Here is an 8,816-nt window from a genome sequence, read left to right as displayed (position 1 = left end):
CCTGAAGCTCATAGAGATCCATCTCTGTCTATGAATTCTGGGGATAGAGCAGTGTGACAACACACATGGTGACAAGAGCTGTCAAAGTGTGAAGGCTTTGAAAATGATTTTTTCTAACCCGGATAAAGAAGTACACAGGTCCCTGTCACCGCTCGCAGCCGCTACACTGCAGACATGGCTCTCCCACCCTTTTTCGCCCAGAGCCGTCAGGGGCCGCCGCCGCAGCCGCCGCCTTCCGCTCCGTTCGGATGTCCGCCCCCGCCGCTGCCCTCTCCGCCTTTCCCGCCGCCTCTTTCCCAGCGACCCGGGCCCTTCCCGGGGGCATCCGCCCCCTTCCTCCAGCCTCCGCTGGCTCTGCAGCCCCGCGTGCCAGCCGAGGCCTCCCGCGGCGGCGGCGGCGGCGGCTTCTTCCCGGTGCCACCCCCGCCGCCGCCGCAGTGCCGGCCCTTCCCGGGGCCCGACGCCGTCGAGCGTCCACGGCCGCCGCCTCCAGGCCCGGGGCCGCCCTGGAGCCCGCGCTGGGCCGAGGCGCCGCCGCCGCCCGACGTGCTCGGAGACGCGGCCCTGCAGCGCCTGCGGGATCGGCAGTGGCTGGAGGCGGTGTTCGGGAACCCCCGGCGGCCGGGCTGCCTCCGGGCCCCGCGAACACCCGCCGGGCCCAGTCTGGGCGAGGTACGCGCGCGGTTGCGTGCCGCTCTGCGTCTGGTGCGGCGGCTACGCAGCCTGGGGCAGTCCCTGCGCGAGGCCGAGGCCCACGGAGCGGCCTGGGCCGCCCTGCACGCTCAGGCGGCGCCACTGCGGGCGGAGCTAGCGGAGCGGCTGCAGCCGCTGACCCAGGCGGCCTATGTGGGCGAGGCGCGACGGAGGCTGGAGAGGGTCCGGCGCCGCCGGCTGCGGCTTCGTGAGAGGGCCCGGGAACGTGAGGCTGAGCGGGAGGCGGAGGCCGCGCAGGCCACGGAACGGGAGCAGGAGATTGACCGCTGGAGGGTGAAGTGCGTGCAGGAGGTGGAGGAAAAGAAGCGGGAACAGGAACTCAAAGCAGCTGCTGATGGGGTCTTAGCTGAAGTAAGGAAAAAAACAATCAGACACCAAAAGAATGGTGGACATTCTGCGTGCTTTAGAGAAACTGAGGAAGCTGAGGAAAGAAGCTGCAGCCAGGAAAGGGGTCTGTCCTCCTGCATCAGCAGATGAGACTTTTGAGCACCATCTTCAGCGGCTGAGAAAGCTCATTAAAAAGCGCTCTGAACTGTACGAAGCTGAAGAGAGAGCCCTCTGAGTTATGCTGGAAGGAGAACAGGAGGAAGAGAGGAGAAGAGAACTGGAAAAGAAGCAGAGAAAAGAGAAAGAGAAGCTTCTACTTCAGAAACGTGAAATTGAGTCCAAGTTATTCGGGGATCCAGATGGGTTCCCCCTCGCTCACCTCCTGCAGCCCTTCCGTCAGTATTACCTCCAGGCCGAGCAGTCCTTGCCTGCGCTCATTCAGATCAGGCATGACTGGGATCAGTACCTGGTTCCGTCTGATCATCCTAAAGGCAGCTCCATTCCCCAAGGATGGGTCCTTCCTCCGCTCCCCAGCAACGACATCTGGGCAACTGCCGTTCAGCTGCACTAAGACGCTCCAGGAGTGTGGTCCAGCGGGCAAGCACCACAGCTCTACATATGTAGATGCTGTTGTCTCACGCCGTAGTCTTCTGCACAACTTAAACTCTATGCGGCATTGTCCTGGCAGGAAAGCCTGCCTCCTTTGTTCTCTGCCCTGGGCCGGGTGCCTCTAGAGCCAGGAGATTCATGAGGTTCTTCTAGATGAGCTGAGGCTGTTAGCGTGGGCTGTGTCCTTGGCTCACTAAATCTGCCTCTGTTTTGAGGGGCTTGGTTCAGTGTGGCCTGCTCGTTTGCTGTGTTCGTTGGGTATTGGTGGGTAAGTACAGGCAGCACTCTTGGTTACTTAGCAGCCACTCTTATCTTCCCAGAGCAATTGCCCTCCAGCTCCCAGGAGCACTGGTCAGAGTCTGACCTACAGCTCTCTTGTTCCCAGTTTTGGTGCAGTGTAAGAGGCTGCTACCGAGGATGATGGGACAGCAGCTGCCAGGATCACTGATGGCTTAGAACAGTTGTCATGTGGAAAGCTTAGAAAACTTGAAGAGTTAGCAGAGACAGGTTGGCTTGTGCTCTGACAGACAGTGCCTGTTTTCCTCATGAAAGTGCCAGTGCAAACGTTCTGAGGGATCTGGTTGTATGGGGCCTCCAAGAATAGAAACTTATTTCCCTGTGGGACCGTAATCTCAGTCACATGGTAGGGGTTGGTAGCTCAGGCTTCTAAAAACATCCATGTGGTAAAAGTTGGGAAAAGAGCAAATATGAATGAAAATATAAAAATTTTATTTTTATATTCATTAATAAGTGCTGTTGTGCTTGGACATGATCAGTCATGTGACAGATCAGTCACGTGACATACCTTTTTTTTTTTTTTTTTTGCTTTATTCTGGGTTTTATTTAATTTCCTAAAAGCTGAATAAATACCATTTTTGCTTTTTTGTTTGAAAAAAAAAAAAGAAAATGATTTTTTCTAATTCACAAAAATGCAGCCATTTCTCTAATCAGCTAGATCAGTATAACCAATGCATATAGCCACAGCAAAATACCAAAATAATGACCAGATTAAAAAAAGAAAAAATAAACTTCAAAACCTCAGACCAGCGGAACAAAAAGCCTAAACCTCAAACCGAACAAAACCCAAACCAAAATCAAACAAACAAGCAAATAAACACAAATCACTATGAGCAGTGTTCTCTTGCTGCAGTTTCGCAGTGGTGAACTAAACCATGTGGCCAGCCTTGAAGGCAGGGTATAAAGGCAGTTTCAGAGGTAATAGGCTATGGAGATATTCATTGCTATGTCTCTTTAGGGGCTTTTAAGGTGGAACGTATTATAGGCTTTTGCTCAAAGACTTTTAACCTTAGTTAACTCATCTCCTTTAAAGATTATCGCAGACAGATCAAAACTAGTATTAATTTTTACTCTTGAACCTTTTCTCCTGAATGCTGAGCAGCTATGGATGTGCTTCTGCTCTGTCTGAAGCCCTGCCTGCTGCAAGCACAGCAAGAGGGGTATCCTGCACACCTCTGTGTAGAAACACACTTGCCCTGCCAATCTGGAACCTCTGCTCAAATATTTCTACTCCTAAGAAGATGAACATCTTCTTGATGTACAGCAATAATTTTGTAGCACATTGTATAATATAATATACACCATATAGCATAGACTATAATTTCTAGCATCCTAAGTATTCTTCATGCTTTGTCCTGCTTATCTGTAGCTCCCCTCCTGTTTTTCTGACACATACTGCACACAGCAGCACTGACTTGGATATGATATTTCTTCCTTGGCTGTGAAATGGCTGCTGAACCTAATGAATTACAGCTTTGTTCATTCCCAAGTAGGCACTTTTTACATTAGTTAGAAATATTGAATTTTCTTAGGTTCTTGGCTTGAAGTATGATAGCAGCTCTTACTGTCCCCACACAGGTATGTCTAATAATGTCTTGGTCCTGACCTATAACATTGAGAAATGAATAATGGCAGTTAAACAGTTGCAGCAGTAGAATTCTCTGAAATGCTATTTCACAGAAAGTTTTACAGTTACACTTTTCAGATGATCCCTCTGAAACTCTAATATGTCATCATTTATCAAAGGCGTTTTAAGAGTGGAGCATGAATCCTAAGTTCTGTCTGTGACACTGGGTTTAACTTAATTGTGGATGATGCACTTCATATCCTGGACACATCCTTCATGCCACACACAATGGACAGCAAGTATGTAGAAGAGTCCACAGTATGTCATGCTCCATAATTTTAGGAGCACCCATCTTGAAAGAGAGCATAACCTCCTCTGTTATACACTTTATTAGCACACCACATCACCCCCAACTTAGACCATTTGCACACATCCTTGTGGTTCAGATTAACCTCATACTACTGATCATTATTCTCTCCAGTGGGATTCATGACTGCATGGTAAATAATTTGTAGTGTCCTTAGCTTCTGTTTTCCACCAAGATTCAGCAATATTGATTAATCTGAGAAGTTGAATTTGTCTTTCACGTTGATGTTTTGGCCATCTGAGGCTCATGTATGAATCTTGTCATCTGCAGGTACAACACTGGTTTAAAGCTCAGGTCGTTCTTCCTGAAGTTTATGTTTGTTGTTGTTGTCCAGTTGTACTGTCACATGATTCACAAGTGAATCCCATATATGATTCCTTTATTCTTAGCTGGATCACATCAGAATTTCAAGGTCTGGGAGGGACTATCTTTGCCCTGAATGTAGTTCATCATGCTGCCTCTGGATACTTTTGGAATGGTGCCTTCTGTCCACATGCCTTTAAGCTGGCTTCACATTTTCTAACAATACTCAATATAGTTCTTGAGTGTCAGGGAGTTACCTGAAAATTTCCAACCAAGTAACTGTTACTTCCCACAGGGTTTAACATTGTGTGGTAATTCATAGAATACACTTTATTGACCTAAGGGATGCTTTTTGATAATTTATTGTTATCTTCTGGCATAATATATAAAGCATTTGATATCTGCTCTGTAAAGAAGAATTTAAGTCTAGAGCAGGCGATTCCTGTAATATGTTGACCACTGTGTCAACCAACTCTTTCATGCCTGTGTGATAATTCAAGATTCAACAAATCCGTGGGGATTATCTTCTGTCCAAAGAGGTCAATTGTACTCAGAAGTACATGGATACACACACACACACACACATGTATACAGACCTATAGATAGACATCCATATTCACACACTAAATGGTTACAGCAAAGCTCCAACATGCAGGCTCTAAGTATTCCACACATATATACATACATAAGTACAAACAATTGGTGGAGAGTAGGAACAATGTTCCAACCCGCTCTAACACAACCTTTACATGTACACACGTAGTCGATGGATGGAACAGACAATTCTCCAGCCACACCACACCATGCTTTATTCTTTCCTCCATTGTTTATATGTCCCAGCAAAGTCTTTCAAGCAGTATACAATTACAATGTGATTGTGTTTTAGTTTCCTTCCAGTAAATGATTATGATAAAAACAATGTGTTAATACATCATTATCATCAAAGGAAATAACATTACATATTGAGGTAAAAAAATAAATTATTTTTAAAAACCTACTTACATTCATATCCAAGCAACTTATTATAGATTAATGTGTAAGCAAAGAAGGTAAGTTTCTCAGCTAGTTTCTCTTACTGGAAGGCAGCAATTTGTTGTAATAAAAAAGAAGTAATTATTTTATTATGTATTTTAAAGTAATCTTGTAAAATTCTTAAAAGTATCACAAATGTAAACATTTATATAAAAATCAGTCATATCTACCTTAAATCTTCAAAATGTGTATCTACTCCTTAGCAATTCTTCATAAGTCCTATCAGGAAGCTGAGGGCAAAATAAGGGTATACAAAATCAATTAGCCCCCTTCCACCCTCAGTGAGAGTCCTGTAAGCCAGTGCTACCATGGTTTTGTTCTCTGAACAAAAAAAGGTCCATATCTTTAAATATGCCTTTGATCTTCATGGTGTTCCCTAAAGTTTTCATATCAGAGTCAGTAGTACCAAACATGGCTACAGACCTTCACTAAAAACTTTATTCTCCCAAAGGTTTTCTAAGGGTGGTGGTCATTGTCAACAATCTACATATTTTTCAGGGTGGTGACTGAATCAAGATGTGCTCCACCAGCAATGCCTGAAAGAAATCAAGCATTAATATTGTGAATGCCAGAGACACTGTCAGGTGGGGGACAGGAAGCACCCATAATGTTTTCAAATAACTCATAGATTCAGAGGGTTGTGAGGGCAAGAAGCAGAGCAGTACTTCATAACAGCACAATGTCCAATGTCATCTTAATGGCCATGCCACACCAAGGCCTACCCCTGTGGCTGTGGTAACCTTTTGGGGGCCGACTTTTAGCAGAAAGCGGCTGTCAGCTTTGCAGCCATCTTGAGCCATATACCCTGACATGAGATTTAAATTACAATAGCCTACAACAGCTGAGAACACTCTGATAATCTTGGTTTAGATACCTTGAGATTAAAGGTGTGTGAGAATAAAGGTGTGTGACTTAATAGTATACATAGAAGTATAGAGATCAGAGTTAGAGACAAGACCTAAAGGCATGATTAAAGGTGTAACTTAGAGGCGTGGCTTAGAAGTGAGACATATAAAAGGCAGAGACAGAACAGATCAGAATTGAGACAATAGAAGACAGAACCAGAGATCAGAGAATATAGAGGGATCATCAGAGATGAATCTCAGACATTAGGTAGAATCTGCCGTCACCCTCGCTCTTGCTGAACCCCCCCGACCTAAAGACCGGAGCAGCAGCTTGGGCCGGGATACGGTGGCCGCCCAAACGTGGGACAGCCCGGGCCTCAACATTTTGCTCAGGCCGAGACATTTTTTGGCCACCCCAACGTGGGACTAGTGCAGTCCTCAACAGTAACCCATGGGCTGCATTCCATAAATTTTAAGGTATTTGTCATTCCTCCTGCATGGCTCTTGGCAAGTCACTTCGCTCAAGCTGTGAAACTGGGGAATCTCCAGTTGTTTGCCTTTGGAAGAGCAAACCACTAATACAACAGAGAGAGGAACTGTCCTCATCTCTAAACTACATTATCTTCAGCAACACTTGTGAATAATATGGGGTCTACTTCAACACAGATTGGAAGAGGTAGTATGATGTTATTGGTGTTTACTCTGTCAGGGTAGCATCATGATAGCATCACAGTATACCATGCTGGATTATCCACAACATATGGAGAGCTGAGAACCAGGCAAATGTTAAGAAACTCTAAAAGGACAAAGGTACAGGGGACCCACTTGGTTTACCCCCTCCTCCCAGCCTGAGCTCTTAAGTTCTTTTGGAGGACACTCAAGTAATGCTGCAGTTTTACTGCCAATAAGTGACCAACTCCTTCTGCTTCAGCAAGTACTGCACTCTTTCCTCCAGTCTGTTATGCTCTTGTTCAGTAGCTAATTGTGACTTGATGGAGGATTATAAGCACATGTGTGTGTATGTTACAGTGTGCTTGCACAGATACATGTACACTTGTGAACATACACAACTACATGTATGAACACAGAAAAGCACAGTGCATTATTATCACATGTTCAGTTTCCCATTAATGCTAATGCAAGTGGCTATAACCTGTACTACTGTAGAAAAGAAAGTTAACTTTTGTCAGATGGAGAAAGATCACAGTGGGAGGAAGAGATAGAGAACTCTGACAAAGTGCAAAGTCAAGTGGACTCTTGAAAGTCCTTTCCTTGCAACAAGGCACACTTAGCAAGTTCTCCAGGCTGTATAGGAAAGGCTTAATTCCCCAGCAAGGACCAGCCTCTTGCTCTCAAACACTGCTTCCATCTTGCTTTAAGAGAAACAGTTTTCTTCAAAAGGAGCTCTCTTAACCACAGAGCAATGAGGTCAGGAAACTAGAAAATCTTCACAAACAGGAGGCAAAGTAAAATTTTAATACATGTAAGGTGATTTTATCAGGGATTTGATTGGCTAACAGAAGGCTGATGATCTCATGGCCAAATGATGTATGATTTCATACCAAAATATATTTCATGGAAGGGCTGGACCACATTGTACATTTTCATTCTTTGATTGAAGAACACTGAGATAATCTCAATTTGGGGCTGCTCTAAGGAATGCTGCTAAAATCCAAATATCCCCTAGTTTCTCTGTGGACACCCACTTCTCATTCTGGAATCACTGGGTCACCTGGAAACTGCAGTTCAACTTTCTGAAGAATGGTACATGACTTCTGGCAGGGCTCTACCATGCACTGCCAACAGCAATATCTGAAGGGTCCTCATCTCCCCCAAATTTCCATGAAGTCAATTTTAACACAGTGTGAACAAGTTTGGGATAAAAGAAGCTACTGAGTGCTGCTGACACAGAGCTTTAGTGTATCAGGAGCCTAAGTGGGCTGCACTTCACTGAGACAGACCTGTTCTCACACCTCACCATGGCTATGTGAATTCTGCTTGTGTTGGAAGCACCTGCGAACACACGGCTACTCTAATCTCTCAAAGAACAAAATCCAGGCCAAGTTCTAAAGACAAGGATAACTGATTCAGTGTTAGGCAAAGGTGGAAAGAAAATGCTAGCTGGCATTGAGGATGAGAAGAAAACAGGCTGTAGGGGAGAAACAGTGAACCCCTGACCATCCAGTGAGCTGTTACCATTTACCCAGGACAGAGAAGGGACACAACTTCCCAGCTACCCTTTCTGCCTCCCCAGGACCTTGATTTGCCACAGCAGCCTCCTCCTAACCTTTGTGTACCCCATTCCTTTGATTTCCTCCAAATGATTGTATTGTAAATGAACATTTTTTGCCTCTACAAACTCCTGAGAACTTTTATATTTACAATTACAGGTTTTGTTTGTTCCAGGGTGGACATGTAAAAAGTTGGGTGGCTTCATGCAATGTTTGATACAGAGTGGTAAAAACCTGAGTGGCCATAGTACTTTCTCACCTAAGGTGGGTACAATCATTGTTAAAGATGTTCCTTCCATGAGCAAGTGAACATAAACATGTGCAGAAAACCACAAACATGTGTATGAGAAAACACATAGAAACACAGACAGACAGACAGACAGACAGACAGAGAGACACATACACACACATACAAACATACAGAAGCAACCACAGCCACAAAAGCTCATACAGGCATCCACACCTACACATATACTCAACATGAGGACACAGATGCTCACCCATACCTGGGAAAGAACATATAT

The 8,816-nt window shown here is 45.2% G+C and overlaps 1 pseudogene; it reads left to right on the top strand.

The window, feature by feature from the left end:
• The first annotated feature begins 118 nt into the window (after positions 1 to 118).
• Positions 119 to 2,499, top strand: LOC117704466 (programmed cell death protein 7 pseudogene; annotated as a pseudogene).
• Positions 2,500 to 8,816: the final 6,317 nt, after the last annotated feature.

This window comes from Arvicanthis niloticus, chromosome 2 (genome assembly GCF_011762505.2).
Source record: "Arvicanthis niloticus isolate mArvNil1 chromosome 2, mArvNil1.pat.X, whole genome shotgun sequence".
Lineage (NCBI taxonomy): Eukaryota > Metazoa > Chordata > Mammalia > Rodentia > Muridae > Arvicanthis > Arvicanthis niloticus.
This window is presented reverse-complemented; position numbering and strand designations above follow the sequence as displayed.